The sequence below is a fragment of the Hetaerina americana genome, unplaced genomic scaffold (assembly GCF_022747635.1).
Source record: "Hetaerina americana unplaced genomic scaffold, ioHetAmer1.1.p SCAF_7, whole genome shotgun sequence".
Taxonomy (NCBI): domain Eukaryota; kingdom Metazoa; phylum Arthropoda; class Insecta; order Odonata; family Calopterygidae; genus Hetaerina; species Hetaerina americana.
In genome coordinates this window covers 75,214,943-75,232,683 of record NW_027287316.1, presented here as the reverse complement: position 1 = coordinate 75,232,683, position 17,741 = coordinate 75,214,943, and the positions used below count along the sequence as shown (strand labels likewise).

Below are 17,741 nucleotides of genomic sequence, written 5' to 3'. Positions count from 1 at the left end.
TTTACCTTAAGCTGAACTTAAAAGGAGGGATATAGTAAATGAGAGGGGTAATCTGGCCGTATCAGGAGGAGAAATTACCGTCTTTAAGTGACTGAGATGCTTTCCGCAGCAAGTCTTTGGTTGAATATTTTAGACTTAGACTAGTCTGAATTGATTACTGGAGTTTTATCTCATTTCGTTTTAAAAATACGCGTGACGCTGCCTCATGCACATTATTTCGGTTCTCGCGTTAGTTTGTGGGATTAAATTGTTAAAAGTCTACCAAGTGTCTTAAAAAAACTTTAAACAAAAAGCTATAATTCCTCACATCTGAATCGAGATTACTTGTATATTTCCTTTTAAAATTGAAAGAGGAACAATGATAGGTTGATGATATAACTTAATGGCACACTTGTCCAAGAATCTGTACATTACGGTAACGTAATGTTTCTCTTATCGTTTTACGTATGTGTAACTGACAGAAGGGCACATTGGGTACTTTACCTCCATACCACTTGAGTATTGTACTATATTATCATTATAGCATCCAAATTATTGGGATTCACGCAGTTTGCCATGCGTTATCTGAGCACGAGCTAATTTTAAGTGGAATGGTATACATACACCACTTTCCGGCGTCTCATTTATCAGATAATGTCGGGAAACAAGATCCTTCGAGAGTTGATGTGTCTCGGTGTGGCATTCTGAAATATAGACCTTTTGAGTTGAGATAGGATTTACGATAGAGGCAACATATCGAAAATATAATTGCAAAATATTTTTGAAATACACAAGTAGTGATTGTTATTATTTGTGGTGTGTCGTTTAAGGTAAGTCTCGTGTGGAAACAGACTGATCGTCGTTACTTTTCTTGGCTTCGTCTAACAAGACACTCTCAGAGACAGCATATTACAGGAAACAGTGGCTCAATTGTTCAAAATACCTGTTTTCTCTCATTTTATTCTGTCCAACATGTCTATATATTTACTCTACCCACTTTGCTTGCCTGACTTTCTCCACTCTATTATAGGTTTCAGCAACCCATTGTCAAACAAAACACCCTGCGTCTATCTTTCCTACCTTCTTCCCTTCCCTCCCTCCTACCTGACATCCTCGTACCTCCCCCACCATGCCTACTACCTATTAGTTTGTCTTTTCGTCTCCATTCCACCTTTTCCATCTTTCTCCACGACCACATTTTAAAGGCATCTTGTGGGATCCGTACCGAATCATTCATAATGAAAACTTAAGTTATGGCAAACAAATATGACTAATTTAGTGCTATATATAACTGGTGCTAATGCACAACATGAGTGTAGATTGAATTATTTCATATTCAGGTTCGGGCACTTAAAAGCAATGCGGATGATTGATTATGGTCTCTATTATTGCTGTACTAAAATCGACTGGAAAACTACGAGGGGAAATATTCTTTAAAGATTAACGCGTACGAATTCGAAACTAGATTAATATAAAAAAACTGAAGTGGCTTATTAGAAGATTTTTTCTTTTCTCTATGGATAGACTTGAATTATTTAGTTGTTGGCCTAAAATCTGATCATTAAAAAGGGGTATGTACATATAGTATATGGGTGAGTATGTGGTAGTGGAGGATGGAAAAACCAAAATGGATAGGTAGGGAAGCAGGCAAATGAGTTTTGAACATTGTGGAGGGGGAGAGACGGTGATTTGTAGTATTCCAAAAGAGGCAGGGAAAGGGAATGCAGGGCATGGTGAGAGACAAGGGATTGTCTTCAGACTGTGATGTAGAGGGAAGATTGTTGGGCAATATAGGTAGGGACAGAAAAAGAGACATGTTGGACGTGATGGGATGCAATAATTACGTGAGATTGAATAATGGTTATAGGGCTTTTAGAGCATTCATTTAGGTCCGTGTTTGACCGAGAGGCCACTCAATGATAAAAATAGTGTTTTAAAATTGAAATAATTAACCAGAAGGCCGGTTTGATTGGTGAGGGTAGAGGCTCACCTAGTATTAAGCACGACAGTATATGAACTTCGCACATGAGTAATAATGGGGACCAGTTAATTTCCCTGGGTCGCCTGTGGGGTCTCAGCAAGATCTGGTACCCGAAGTGTCACACACCGCTGGACTACGTACTACGCCCCATGATGGCAATATGCTCGTGCCTAAGCATCAAAATGTTTCAAATCCTAATAACTCCTCAAAGAAATGATCTAATATATTGTGTTATTGAGTGAAATTAAATTAGCGCGTTTGTGCTGGCGATCCATTCGAAGCAATTGGATCAAAAATTCATCCGTGTTCCACTCTAGGCGTCGCCGCCGCCCCGGGCCCTCCACACCCAGCAGCATCACGGAAGAGCGCGTCACGATTTTTTCTCTCTTTTATTCGCTGCGGCGGAAAATCGGGATGATGAATTAAATGTTTAATTAAGCGAAAGCAGTCGCCTCTCTTCTCGTCACTGGCAGTCGTTTTTGTCACGGAAAGATTACTGTCGCCTTATATTTTTTTATTCAAAATATAATATTAATGAGATTGAGCTGTGGTCATTATTTTCGTACCGCTCTTAGACATGTGATAAAAATATTTCCTTCCTCCAGTGCACGTTTTGTAATTTCCTGAAATATTAATTTTTTTTGATAGTTGCCAAAAAATTAAGGATTAATTAGAGAGCTACGGTTGGGCATGGGATGATGGGATTCCTACTTAATGGCACTCGGCAATCGAAAAGGGTTTTGGGATGTATTTTAATTACGATACCAATTTTATTCATGTCAAGTAATTCACGATTTTTGCTCTAGTTTGAATTGTGAGTATGAAGTTGAATGGTTCAATGCACGTCACCATTTAGGTTCTAGTTTTCACTGAATTTTTTTTAAGGTGCTCCTAAAAATTATGCACAAAAAAAACAATAGTTATTTTTGGAGATGAATTTCCAAAGTATTATTTCCGGAAATGATAGCGGCGACGTCGGAAAACTTACCGTAAACATGAAAGAAACGAGACTAAAAGACTAAAATTTTTAGCAAGTTCCTTAACTGAGATATCAAAAAAATAAACAGTAATTAACATTTTCATAATAAATAATAAAATAAAGAAATAATCATTTTCTATTCTACTCAGTTTATTTTTTCCATTGATTCTTCAAAAGGTTCTAAATTAAATAGAAAATGGATTATTATTTCGCACTGTTTAAAATGAAATGCCTTGTATCGATGAGATTTTTTATAAACCTTTATTATTAAAAAGAGTTTCAAGTGAATATGTATGTAATTAAAAAAAAAACAAATGTGAATCTATACACGAAGGTTGGGTTGGATCCTCTACGCCTCTGAAGATCGAGCCTTCTTGGGTTATTTCTCGGGAAAAAGTATTTATGACCGTTAATTCTTTCTTTAAATTTATACTTCTGCGTTACCTGAATGGAGCCTATTTCCACTCCTTGAAGTTGTGATAATGATTGGGTTTTTAATGTCTTGCGATTGCTGTGAACGTATAGCACGTACCTGATGGGGAAGTTGATGAGGGATTTCCCAACCTCCAATGAAAACCGAAATCTCCGGGAATCTTTAAAGAAAAACGCTTTGTCTGACTTTTTGGTTTAGCTCAAAGGATTGAATACATTATTGCCTGATATCCTGCTATATCTAATTACAGTTTGAATCTGAATAATTTCGAAAATATTATTTTCCTTGCAAGGATTCACCTTTCAGCATTTTCCCAACAGAAAAGCCAACTTTAGGGCCGCACTTGATATCTTTGTGACTCCACTTTGCAAACGTTGATAATTCATATCACTCACCTATGTTGTTATGCCAAACTTATTTAAATATGATTTTAAACCAATGGAATGTCGAGACCCACGATACCGTTGTGGTTTCGATCAAATATTGTGTCGGGCCGTCCAGTCAGCCATGATTGCTACCCCTTCCTTGTTTACACTCCTCACATGGAGTACATGCTGCTTCTGAGAAACTCAAGGCTTTATTCTCCCCTCCTAACCACCAAAGTGGCGTTGCGAGCTACGGAGGAGGAGATAAGAGCGATGTTTGATTAAGAGTTTCAGAACGGAAATATATCGGCGAAGATTGCTAAGCAAAGAGTGAAAGATGTCCGCGAATGGAGAGCTTCCTGCTTTAATAGCCTCGTTTTTCAGCATCGCCCCCCCCCCCCGCCCCACACCTACTTTATTCGCGGGCGTGTCTTAGAACACCCCCCTCCCTCATTTTTACACCCAGTCATGTTTCTGGTTTCCGAAACTGAAGTCGTTCTTTGTCTCGCGGGAAATTTTCAATAATATCTTATGTTCATTTTGTGTTTTTTTCCTAGGAATTTCATTCGTGTTTTTTTTCTAGAAACGAACTTGTTTGCCTACTACTACCACAATGAAATTTCATAGTTTACTTTGTTTTCCATCAAATTTTACTGATCGCTAATGTAAATTTTTTTGCTTTTTTTTAGTTCCCAAGAGTTGGCAAAGAGCGCATTTTTTCCATCGTTTTCTTTCGTCCTTTTAGTGTGGCCTTCCATTTTTTTTAAAGCTTCCGTGAATTCAAACAAGACTGTGTTGATCCCCGACCCCTTTTCTTTGAGGAAAATTAAATTCGTATTGAATTAAATTTTCAAATACTAATTTTCCCAAAAAAATTGTTAAATAAGTAGAAACCTCTTCGAAATTATTTATCATTTCACTGTCAACAAAAACTCATTCAATTGATTCACTTTGTTTAAAAATATACCTATTCATCCGATACCAAATAATATTTCAATAATGCTTATTTGAATTCAACTGAAAAATATTACTATTATTTCGGGAAAGGTATAGATATTAATAGTCTTCAAGGCTACTGAAAATTGAAATGTTGGTAATTCGAATTTCGACGGCTCCCGCTTCAATGTTGGGTAGGTGCAATGAACCGAGAACATTGGATCCTTCCTTCACCCGCGTTCCCACGGGATGACTCACGACACGTAGACAAACGACTGCGGCACACCCTCTAAAATTTTTTTAACAAATTATTTAGAAGGCTATCTATCTATTTAGAATATTTTCAAGTTCATCTCGTTATTTCTCTTCCATCGACATACTTTGTTGGTGTTAGTATTTGACTTGGAAAAACCTGCGAGTGATTAAAATCAGCAAAGATGGAGCACAATATGTATCGATATTAATAAAAAAACATCAAAGAAGATGTATTCATTAAGATTACACCGAGAAAATGAGCAATACTGCTTAATCGATATCGCGTATCGATACCGTATCGCCTGAGTCGAGTGAATATCGGCTCAGTTCTTATGAAAATACGGCAGACAAAGAGAAGCGATTTCTTTGTATCGTATAAACCGGTTCATCGAATCTTCTGCGACATGTAATTAGCATCGCTCGGACAGCGTCATCTGAAAGTGCCGGACTTCGCGAACTTGAGAGACTTGGAAATCGTTGCCAATGGCAAGGCGGGGAGTATTTCTGTTGGCCTTGAAATTCAGTCTGGAAAAGAGATTTGTTGGCAAAGTTCTCTTTTTCGAGTGGTTTTCGAATTTTAAGAAGCGCGTGGAAGCGTTCTTAAGGTGGGAACCGGTGCCAATACTCGCCCTTCTTATCAATACGTGCAAGTGCTTTGCGCGTGATTTCGCAAGCATGGATTTTCTTTTTGATCAACATACACACCCCACTACCTCCCCTGGATTTGCCATTTCGGTGTACTCGTATGCCCAGGGTTTTAAAACGGAGGAGAGAGGAGCTCTTATGTGAGACGGCTAGCCATAAATGTTTGTCTTTCTCGCGGCCAAATTATGGATGCCCCACCACCATATTTTGCGTTTCAAAACCTCAACTTAGGTCCCATGATAAAAATTGGTTCCGAGGAGACATAAAATACTTAAGTACCCTTAAATGACGTCTGCATGAGTAATTAAATGCATTCAGATGATAGAGCGGGCTTATATATCGCATTTCCATTCGCGATATTCTCCCCAAAATAAAAGTCAAGGTTCGTATAATTGATATTGATCAAATTGAGCTCTAACGACTAGTAGTATTGAATAAATGAAAAACTCCAATAGCCGTAAACTGTTTACCTTTCAAAACAAAGCTCGCATTCACCTTTCTCATCCCTTTCCTTATTCACCCTTTACCCCATCCTTTGACTTGTGGCGTTAGCCAACTAATCTCATTTGTACTTTGTTTTGAAAGGTAAACTGTTTACAGCTATTGGAGTTTTTCATTTATTCAAAGTTCCTAATTTAATATAAAATGAACGTGTTGTTGTCTTTAATATTTTATTAATCTGCAGTGCTGTGTATACTTTAAGATTCAGTTCATCGCAATTCCTTGAGACTACACTAGAGGAGGGGATCGGGATGGTGCGGTGGCTAACGTACAGGCTTCCCACCAAGAGGGTTCAAATCCTTTAGATAACAAATATTTTTCAGTGATATCCTGAACCCTACTTGAGGTACTTTGTGGAGAGCACTTGGAGTGAGTACGACGTCCGTCGGATGGGACGTTAAACTGTGGACCCCTCGGCGAGCTTTCGACAAGAGTAGACTAATGCCGACGCCGGGTTTCTCTCCACCCTTCCTCCTTTCCCATTCATCCCCATCGGCGCAAATGACCTTAGCTGTCGGTCGCCTCCCATAAAAGCTACTCTTGCTGCAGCAGAGGTCTTCGCGGTAAAATAAAAAGTGCGAATAATTAAATAGCGACAGCATAGCATGTATATCTAGAAGATACTGCATTCGAATTTTAAAAAGTGAGCAACACTGGCATATTGTGTATAGCACTAAAGTAACTTTTTTGAAGCGTTTTAATAACTACGTATAATTAGACGAAATGCATTAGGGTTTAATTTATTTATTGGCAGTGAAATTTTGTTGATTTTAAGAAATATTATTCTTATTAAACCTCATTTTTTCTGATTGTAAATTACGTTTAATGCGCAAATTTAATGAGTAAATATCGCACAAGAAATTAATTTTTTACTTTAGGAATATCAAAACTCTTAGGTTCTGGTTTGGTAAAGATTTTGCGAAGGGCTTTACGTTAGTATTGGGTGATGATGAAAGGATTGGTGACATTATACATGTTCACCATCTACAGGTATTACAAAAGTGCACCAATAAATTTATTATAGGTCGCACCGAAAATCCCCTATAATAAATCCAACGAACTGTGGGAAAAAACGAGACAGTTACGAGACTTTAACTGCCATCCGCTGTTAAGCAACTAAATGTAAAAATCCATGGTGAATAAAAACCATTCACCTTGATCTGGATTCGAACCAGGATCCCTTGAAAGTCACATTTTTAGACGATGCCTAGGTAGGTTAATTGGTTAAAATACTCGTTTGGAAATCGAGGGGATCAAGGCGAAAGAGTTTAACCCTGGCAAAGGTATTTTATGTAAAGTCATTGCTCTGATAATTTCCTTTGAATTGATATTACGACGTGCTATGAAGAAAACGCCGTGCTTGGTAGGATTCACCATCCTATAACGTATTACAAACCATCTGAATCATTGTGAATCATCAATAGCCATGTGCCTTCGAATTAATGGCGTTCAATCGAGGGTCGTTTAATCTGATTAAAACGAAGGAAAATGTGGACATTCTCATTAATTAATAAATTTTAAAGTACTCAACAAAATAGGGATGTTTTATTGAATGTTAAACGAATGAAGTGTAATGGATATCTGTAGGTTTTGCCAAAACTATTAACAAAGTTACGGTTGGTGACCTAACACCCCCCGCCACACGCCCTTGCGGCGGCTTGCCGGGTATTATGTAGATGTAGATGAAATAACTCATTAGAAAAAACGGAAATGGGGTGTCCTCGTTCCTCTTGGAGAAATTTTAGTATTAGTTCAGCAAACTACATGGGAAGATTAGGCGACGCGAAAAAATTAACCGATAACCTCCCGAGTTTTTATACCGACTTATCAAACCTAATCATTTCTCCCCGCAAAATTTGATATCCGGTATAAAAAACTTAGATAAACTTACTCATCTAGACAGATTTTGTCCCATCGTACCACTTACGATACAAAAACTTTGTTTTGATCTTTTGATGTCTTTATCTTTTTCAAAGTTTTTGTATAATAAATTATTATTTATTCCATAGTCTTTTAATTGATAGTCACAGAAAAATATGCAACTATAACAGGGGTTATAACAGGGGTAAGAAAAAATCAATCTTCTTCGTCGTACCAGAACAAACTTTAACCATAGCAATTAAATTTCCTTCGCTTGATCAGCATGTAGTTACATTCGAACGAGGTGCGTCATTGGCTGGCCTGATAAATACACACACCTATCACCTACCTAAAAGTCAAAGAGGGAAACAAATATATGAATATATATAAATATATATAAATAAATATATGTATATATATGTGTGTATATATATATATGTATATATATATATATATATATATATATATATATATATATATATATATATATATATATATATACAGGGTTCGTCCGGAAAATAAGTGTACTGATTTTTTCCCGCCGCTCCAGGCGCGCCCAGCACCGCTCTGACGGGCTGCGATTGGAGGGGGGTTTGTTGGCAAGCGACGCTGAAAAAGGCAGTCGGCTCTGAGCTGTGGTGTAGTGAGGAGCTCTGTTCACGCGAACCTCCACGCTCGACCCACGTCACGGAACGCGATGCCGAAGTTTTTGGAACAGCGTTATTCCATCAAATTTGCGGTAAAGCTTGGGAAATCGTCTACCGAAACTGTCGGTATGATTAACCAGGCTTACGGGGAGTCAGCCATGTCCAGAAACATGATCTTTCGGTGGCACAAGATGTTCGTGGAGGGCAGAGAAGAGGTCGACGACGAACCACGGCCTGGACGCCCATCAACGACACTCACCGACGAAAATGTGCGAAAAGTTCGCGATGTACTGAACTCTGATCGTCGTCTTAGTGTTCGGATGATAGCAGAGCAGTGTAATGTGCCTCAACAGGCTTCGAAAACGAGTCGCCCGCGTCCGGCCAGCGATCAAAAACATCTGGCGGCTGCATCACGACAATGCGCCGTCTCACACCGCGCTTGTCGTGTCGGACTTCTTGGCCAAGCACGGCGTGGCAACGCTGCCGCACCCGCCCTACAGCCCGGACTTGGCACCACCGGACTTCTTTCTGTTCCCGAAGATAAAGAGGAGTTTGAAAGGAACGCGATACGGGACTTTGGACGCCGTCAAAGAGGCCGTGACGACGTGTCTTCGAGAGGTTCCCGATGATGCCTTCGCGGGAGCGTTCCAAGAATGGGACCGCCGCTGGAACAAGTGTACCGACTCACAAGGGTCCTATTTTGAGGAATATTAGCTTAAGATATGTAAAAGTGTAATAAATTTTTTTTCCTGAGCTCAGTACACTTATTTTCCGGACGAACCCTGTACATATAGTATGTATTCGTTTCCCTCTTTGACTTTCCTGAAAAGGAGGAATTTTTTAATGTTAAAACTACATCCGTCCATGGGCATGTTTCGCAGTTGCATGTGTTCTCGAATTTCATCCCACGAAATACAACGATATCGTAAAACATATGTACCTACGTACAGAGGAGAATAATTCACAGTCTCTTTTAAATATGACCAAATAGAATCTTTTTCACCAATCAAATATGGAATTTCCTAGGCACAGTATTTATTTTGATTAATTCTTCCTTGTTTTGATGAGGGGAATATTTTACCGTCAGGTTCATCCACTGAATAATGCATGTATCTCACTGTTAGCCGTTGGAGGAGCGTATATACGTTATATGTAAACTTTGAAAAAATTTTAAATTGTATTATCCCTCCCCCCTCGGGGCAAAAATGTCCTCAATTTAAAGATATTAATGAAAATCCCTAGGGGGGGGGGCGTGAAGCGCTCGACGCGCCTTAGTTTGGCCACCTGTGGCGTTCAGGGGGAGTAAGAATAGACGAAACCCCAGGCTGACGAATGCACTTTGAGAGCAAATGACGAATAGCCTAAGTGTAATTGGGTTTGCACACGCCGTAAAGGACACGGAAAATTTGCGGACACGGCCAATGAAGAGGAGTATATGGCTGCAATATGGAAACATCCGTGGATATTGATCCGTACAGGTTTCATTTACTGACGGTCGTAAATGAGTTTTAATGGCACATTCTTCTTTATGGCTTTCGGATAAGGTAGTGCTTCTTTGACCTAAACATCTCCATCACTCCTCCAGGAATAGACACCGGGGGAAAGATTTGATTTTCCCACTCTGGTGTCATCGTAAGATTCCCTGTCTTGTAAAATAATCCCGATGCCACGTTGGGTGACTCGGTTATCATTAAATCTGAAAGCAAAAGCGTTATAATAAGTATTCCCTCCATTTTATGGAATTTATTTTTTTCCCAGGATTAACTCCCTTTTGTTTTCGCTAAGAATACGAAAGACGAAGTACGAATATTGTCGTTAAGTTAATTTTTGGAATAGGATGTCTTATTTTTTCGCAAAGTAAAAAAGGAAAAATAACATCAGAGGTAGAAATTCATTAAAGAGCAAGGCTTCTATCTTTCAAATGCAAAAGATGGTCTGGGTAGGGAACCTTAAATGGATAAGAAGGCGACGGGGTATTCCTAAAGATTGAAACGTTCACATTTAAAAAAGAAGGGTAGAAAGTAGATAGAATCGTCTGCAGGTGAAATCAGGAAACAGGTTGCTCCTCACTGGAATGGAATGAATGTGATTTTATGTACCATGTTCCGATATTTAGGAACTTTAAACCCCTTTATGATCACATTTAGGCTCGTGGGAGCATTTTATTCATATTTATGTCCTAAAATCGGCATTAGTGACCCAGTTGGGGGCCTGGGTGGTGAAAGGTGTTCTTTGAGAAGAGGCAACTACGATGATCAAAGAGCATAGGATTGCAAACAAGGAAGCAGTTAGTCAAACGTTCGTTTGGAGCATGGCGCTCTACGGATCGGATACGTGGAATATTGTAAAAGTCGACCAACGAAGAATAGAAGAATTTGAAATATGTTTGCTGGAGGAGAATGCTGAAGATTAAATGGACAGACAAAGTAAGGAACAATGAAGTATATATAGAAGAGCAGAAGAAAGGGCCATATGGAGAGCTCTACGGCAAAGAAGAACCAGATGGATTGGACATGCCTTGAGGCACAATGGATTAGTTAGAAACATAATAGAAGGATAGATTGAAGGAAAGATCCCGTGAGGAAGGCCAAGAGACAAGTACCAAGGGCAAATTAAGAAGGAAGTAAAACAGGGAACCTGTCAGAGGGTGAGGGAATTAACACTAAATAGGGAAGAATGCAGGGCTGCAGTAAACCTATCTTAGCATTGGAATGCTGATGATGATGATGATGTTTTATATTATTAGTTATTTTTCCTATGATTCGCATTAAGTTTTGCAATCATAATATGGAATATCTGCAGTTTTCTCCTGTTCTTTTCGCACGATCATTGGAATAGCACGACCACATTTGCATCAATTTCCGGTTCCCGGATTAGTTCTCGACTATAAACGGAACTAATATCGCTATAATTTTGCTGGGGTTGAAAACACAAGTATAAAGCTTTTGTTAATTTTTAAAGTTGTAAAATTATTTGTTCAAAAGACTTACCACCGTTCAATTCGTACCTTCAATCTGAGGGTTGGCCTCGGGGTTGTTTCATTCAGTCTTTCCACTCGGAAGCACATGCACTCTCGCCCGGCCAAATAAGTGCGGAAAAAATTAAATTTCGAGTCAGGAGAGTGCTGATTCGTGATGTTTTCAACTCTACTGCACCCACAGAAACCATTTCTCCTGCCCGGAAGACCACATGTGCATGATCGACTATTTTGTGTCTCTGTTCGCTGGGTGGTACACCACCTCTGGGTATTCATTTATCCGTCTGAAGCAGCGTAAAGTCAACATTGTCAAGTGTGATTTCGTGTGGCATTTTTATCTTTTTTTTAACAAAATTGAAAAAATTATTGTTCTGTTCGAAATTTGATTTAAATAAAACCACATAAAGCCTTGAAATGCGTTACGATATTTGAAAATATCGTTAAGCGATAAAACGCGTTGTATTGTTTTACTGAAAACATACTGTGTGGGTAATCAACCGTTATTTTTTTAATTATAAAAATGGATTATACCTTGTTCATTAAGGAAAAATTTTGATAAAAATGAACAATGATCGTGCAAAATAGTGTCCACAAAACGTGTTCCATTTCATAGAGATTCAGGAACGTGTGCACGAAAAGATTTTAATTTATTTTTGTTGGTATTTTCCTAACCTCTAATGACAATTACTCTGAGCATGAAATGAGCAAGATAAACTCAGGCGGATCAAGTATTCTTTCGGGAGGAACATTTCGTGAAAGCGCTGTCCACGCCTAATCGCTCTCCCTCCGTTGGGTCGGATGCCTCGCATTCATCTGCAAGACTTTCATCTCAGTTAACCCATCCCCGCGCTCATCACGCTAAGATCCCTCTCGGCGTGCTCAGCGGCATTAAATCACGCGCTTCACGTCCCTAAGAGTATTTCCCTTAAGCTCACTCATTGGCTGAAATGCGCCGGCCGGGTTTGGGAAACTCTAATGGGCCCCTTCATCACAGCATGGAATGATTTCATTAAAGACAAACCAGTGAATGAGTAATAGGCAGCTTAATAAAACTTTTCCGTCTAATTCTGGGTTGGATCTGCAAATCTTTCCAAAGGGAACTGCGGTGATAAATACATGTCATGCTAAAAGATTCCCGTTTACAATGATATCCAAAAACCAAGCTCTTTTTACTGATAATAATAAAATTTGAATGTATTGAGACGCTTGATTTTCATGGGCGAGGGGAGTCGGTTTACAGCGATTGCTCACATGTCGCCCCGGTCTTGTTGTCAACGAGCTTTCGGAGAGCAAATACCTTTCGCAGAGAACGACCTCAAACCTGCGCATGAGTGTTAAGGGGGAATGTTACTTCCACATGCCACCAGGAGTGCTTCTGAAGGTAATATTGTTTGTGGTCTACAAGCATGTATGCATTAGTTTACAGCCTACCTTGGACTTCCTCGCTCGCCGTATTCACCGGATGTAACTGCGTGTGCCTTTTGTTTTGTCTCCGATGCTGCAGGCATCAGTGAAAGGTTATTTAGACCGTGTGCATATCATTCAGAGGGATATTAAGAGAAAATTGATCATATCCTCGACGTGACCTTCCACCAAGCATCCCAGTCCTTCCTTCTCCCCTAAGATTTGTGGACGAGGTAGAAATTTATTCGGGATGAAATATTGTTAGCCTCTCGTGGTATGTTATATTTAATTAAAATCAGCCTCGTTCTTCAGTTTCCCCACTTTTATGCTTGATATTGCTCAACTGTTTGTTATTTTGTAATTTTACTGATTTTTCTCGGTCATAAGTTCAACATTGGTGATAAAAGTATGGATATCACGTATCTATAGAGCTGTTACTAGCTCGTACGTTACGCAATTCCTTTAGAGACATTAGATGATTGATAAAATGCCTTCCTTATCCCCCAAACTAGTGATATTTTCACAGTTATATAGAAAATGAAAATATTTGTGTCTTTATCTCTCGCGCAGATTTACGTAAAGCATAAAATTCTGAATATGTGCATTTAATTTTATTTTCCTTCGCCACGCCATGTAAACAAACACACCTGTTGTCCAAGGATTAGCCATCGATGGAAACTTGGAGGATACGACCGTCGAATGAATAAGTACAATAGCTACAACAATCTACAACAAGTATACTACAACAAGTATACTACAACAAGTATACTACAACAAGTATACTACAACTATTGAAATAACAGTAAATATGTAACTATTGAAATGTGTGCATTTTATGCTCAGGCATATCGATCGTTCGATTTACAAAGGAGGATTAGAACGTCCCAGGCTGACTTTATTCATTATAAACTTTTTTGCATCGTAATCATTATAAAACTTGCATGTGAGGGCATGTGAGCACGAATAGTTATTTTTTTCCAGGAAATTGTTGTAAAAAGAAATTTTTTGGAGAAATCGAGAAAGCAATTAGTTCGTGGAAAGAGATAGATATGATTACTTCTCCGCTTCTTGCAACGATTTCAATCTATGGTTTTGGGAAGCAACATAAGTGATTGAATACGCTTTTCAGCATAGATATGATACGTGCACAACATTTTTAAATCTTATTGATTACTTATTATCCATAGAAACTTGGGTTGGTAAGTAAAACATCAGTAAAGTATACTTTAACTTACAATGAATGATTAAATTTCAATAAAAATGAAATTTACAGAGGAAATTAAATATTTTTAAATAACCCTTCGTAAAAAAAGTGATAATTTACCATGGTGGACAAAAATTGAGACTGCCTGTTTTGTTACCCCGAGGGGGTCCAATCATCATAATACTCCTACTCTATTCACCCTTGGGAGGGAGGAGGAATTCGTAACCAGCGGAGATAATGTATTTTCGGATTATGTAGGAGGCAATTCAGATCTGCAGAGGAATACTCTTCATGGAAGACTGCGAGGTATGGTTGCTTTCGGTTCAAACGCACAACCTCCAACCATTCGTCATTACTACGTGGCACCTTCAGTTGCCTGATGGAAATTATCCGGGCGGTTTTCAAACACAATCTTGTAGCGTGAATTGAAATTTTTCACCGCTGACCACAAAGGAGTTAACGTAGCGCACTGTACTCCTCTATCGTTCGGAAAGGCGCTGGTTTGCATAGGAATCCTTCGCAAGAATGAAGACTCGGCCTTCGTGTGACGCCTCTTGCGTTATTAAATTGGTGTTTGATCACTTTTATATACAATTTTAACCATGTAATCGCAAAAGTGTTAGTATTGAAATAAGAGATTATAGATCTATTAATATCAATTTTCACCTTTCAGATTAGTTGGTTATTGGCACTTGCTGTTTTATAAAGGGTTAAAATCGCATTATATGCTCTAAGAAAATGGGTAATTGGTTGATTTACGCTCCCAAATGTGAGGTAGTCACCATCATGTGTGACCAAGGCATTGGAAACATTAGATGAGAGTCTCTCTAAACAGCAGAAGAACGAGTGAACCTAAGATCTTTAGAAACCTTTACTGGACTCTTGAATAACTTGTGACAGCGAGGGAATCATCAGTTACATCGACTGATCAGACCTTTCCATTAATTTAAGAGAAAGCGCGGACAAATAATATTGTTTTTTAACCCCCCGATTACCTCTAGGGTTACCACATCAATTACATGTTTTATAATAAAAACAAAATAAATAATTTAATTGAAATGTAATGCAATTGAAAAATCACAAAATTGCTTCCTACTAAAAAAGAGCAAATGTTATTTCCTAAAAAATTTCAATGAATCATCAAAAATGTCAGTGTTAGTATTATAATCTAAAATGTATTTTTTTCTTTTCTTTTCGAGGTGCAAATCTGTGCATAATGAATTTGTGTCTGTATATATATTAATATGCATCTAATTATAAGTTTCATGCCTGATATACTACCTTGATCAAAAAGTTCCCGGAATAACCACCGTGTGGCGCTCCCATCGTTCCGATTTGAGTTCTGTTTTTTTTGTTAAATTGGTACATCTGTTGTTGATATTCCCTTTAAATCTTAGTGTCATAACTTGACATTTGCAAAAGTTACGGTCGGTTTTCGGTATGTCCATCAGTGCTTCCTGCGATTTTTCCATTACTTCCTCTCGGCTGCTAAAACGCGTTCCCCGTAATGGTTTTTTAACTCGATTGAACAGAAAGAAGTCACAGGGAGCCAAATCAGGTGAATTCGGTGGCTGTTGGATGGTATTTGTTGCATTTTTCGTCAAAAAATTACGAATAATGATAGCACTGTGCGACGGTGCGTTATCTTGGTGCAAAATCCACGAGTTTTCTGCCCACATTTCTGGTCTCTTTCGGCGAATTGCTTCACGCAAACGTCTCATAACGCCCAAATAATACTCTTTGTTTACTGTCTGGCCTTCTGGCAAAAATTCATGATGCACTACACCGTTGTAATCCATGAAAACCGTCAGCATTGCCTTCTTTTTTGACTGAAAACGACGTGGTTTTTTTGGTCTCGGCTCATTTGGTGAACGCCATTCACTTGCCTGATGTCTGGATTGCGTGTCGTACTCATAAACCCACGTCTCGTCTCCAGTAATGATCCTTTTGATGAATGTGGGATCGGATTCAGCCTCGCAAATCATGTCTTTTGCGACGTCAACACGGTCTCTTTTTTGCATGAAATTGAGGTCTTTTGGCATGCTACACGACGGAAACCCAAATCATTAACCACAATGTCTTGGGCGGATCCATAGGCAATGTTCAAGTCCTCCGCTATTTCTCTGATGGTTAATTTGCGGTTATTGACCAACATTTCTTTTACTTTATCAATTTTTTCACCGACTTTCGATGTCGATGGTCTGCCACTGCGTTCATCATCTTCGATTGACTCACGACCACTTCTGAACCGCTCGTGCCACTGGTAAACGACCGTTTTTTTTAGAGAATCGTTGCCGAAACACTTTTCCAACATTTCCAACGTCCGTGCGCCACTAAATCCGTTTTTTACGCAAAATTTAATACAAGTTCGTTGTTGCAAATTTAAATCCATTTCTGAAATTGTAAAAAATCGCCAACACACACAGAGATAGATGTACTCTTGGCTACGTAACTTTTGCAAATGTCAAGTTATGACACTAAGATTTAAAGGGAATATCAACAACAGATGTACCAATTTAACAAAAAAACCAGAACCTAAATCGGAACGATGGGAGCGCCACACGGTGGTTATTCCGGGAACTTTTTGATCAAGGTAGTAGTATGTATACGACGATGGTTTAAATGGAAGAAGGGACCATTAGGTCTCAATTTTGCCCAAATAAAGACCTCTATCCTCTAGTTATCTAATATATTTCAGGTGCTCTCAATTCCCTCGCGTCAATCGCGTTCGCCAAAGGAAAATGGTCGATTCCCCGCGGCAATGCTAAAAAAATATGATTGTGATTTGGCAATTCTATTGGGTGAGAACACATAACATTGACCTATATTTATTGTATGGCATATTTAACACCCTCTGCCAAACACTGCCATGATGCCCATCAGGATTAAAATGCACGTGCACGGATGCATAATACAGTTAAAGATCACCGGTAAAAATAATTTTGCAACTCCTTAAAATGTCATCATTAAAGAGTGGCGAGATGACACCCTCTGCCACCCGTCCGTTTCGCCGCTCCCGGGATGTGACGTAGATAAGACATCAAATGCGTACGGAGGAGACGATCCCTTTAAGAACGTAGTTACGTCGAAATCTTTCGTTTGAGTCCACTCTCATTGAGAGATATTTTTTTGCGACTCGTGATCTGTCGAGCGAACCTCCGTTTGCGCAGCCGCGCTCCGCTTCACGAACACTTTGAAACGCAATAATAGAAGAATAAAAAGAAGGGAAATCGGTATGGGAGATTAGTCATTCAGCCTTTCTCACTCGGTAGGGCTCCTCCGACCAATCAACGCCCTCGTCTCCCTTCGGATAACAAACAGGGCAGGAATGGCCTCCGGGAGCGTAAACAGCGCGCTCTCCTCCAGGCGACGCCCCATCCCCCCCCTACTCCCCCGAGATCTCCCGCAGCTGTTAACCTCCCTCGCCCTCGGAGGAGCCGGAAGACGTGGCGCGCTGACTGGCGGGCGGCGAGCCCTCCGGCTAGCAATAACGCCGCCGTCGTCATAGCTGAGACATGTAAACAGAGGACTAGGAGGCGTTGCCCGGCAGTTGAAATAATTCAGCCCCCCCCCTT

General features: G+C 39.4%; 1 protein-coding gene across 1 annotated transcript in view; it reads left to right on the top strand.

Annotated features, from left to right (window-relative positions):
• LOC139696449 (beta-2 adrenergic receptor-like) overlaps positions 1 to 17,741 on the top strand; it is a 182,013-nt gene that overhangs the window by 64,847 nt on the left and 99,425 nt on the right. The gene's annotated exons all lie outside the window — the stretch shown is intronic.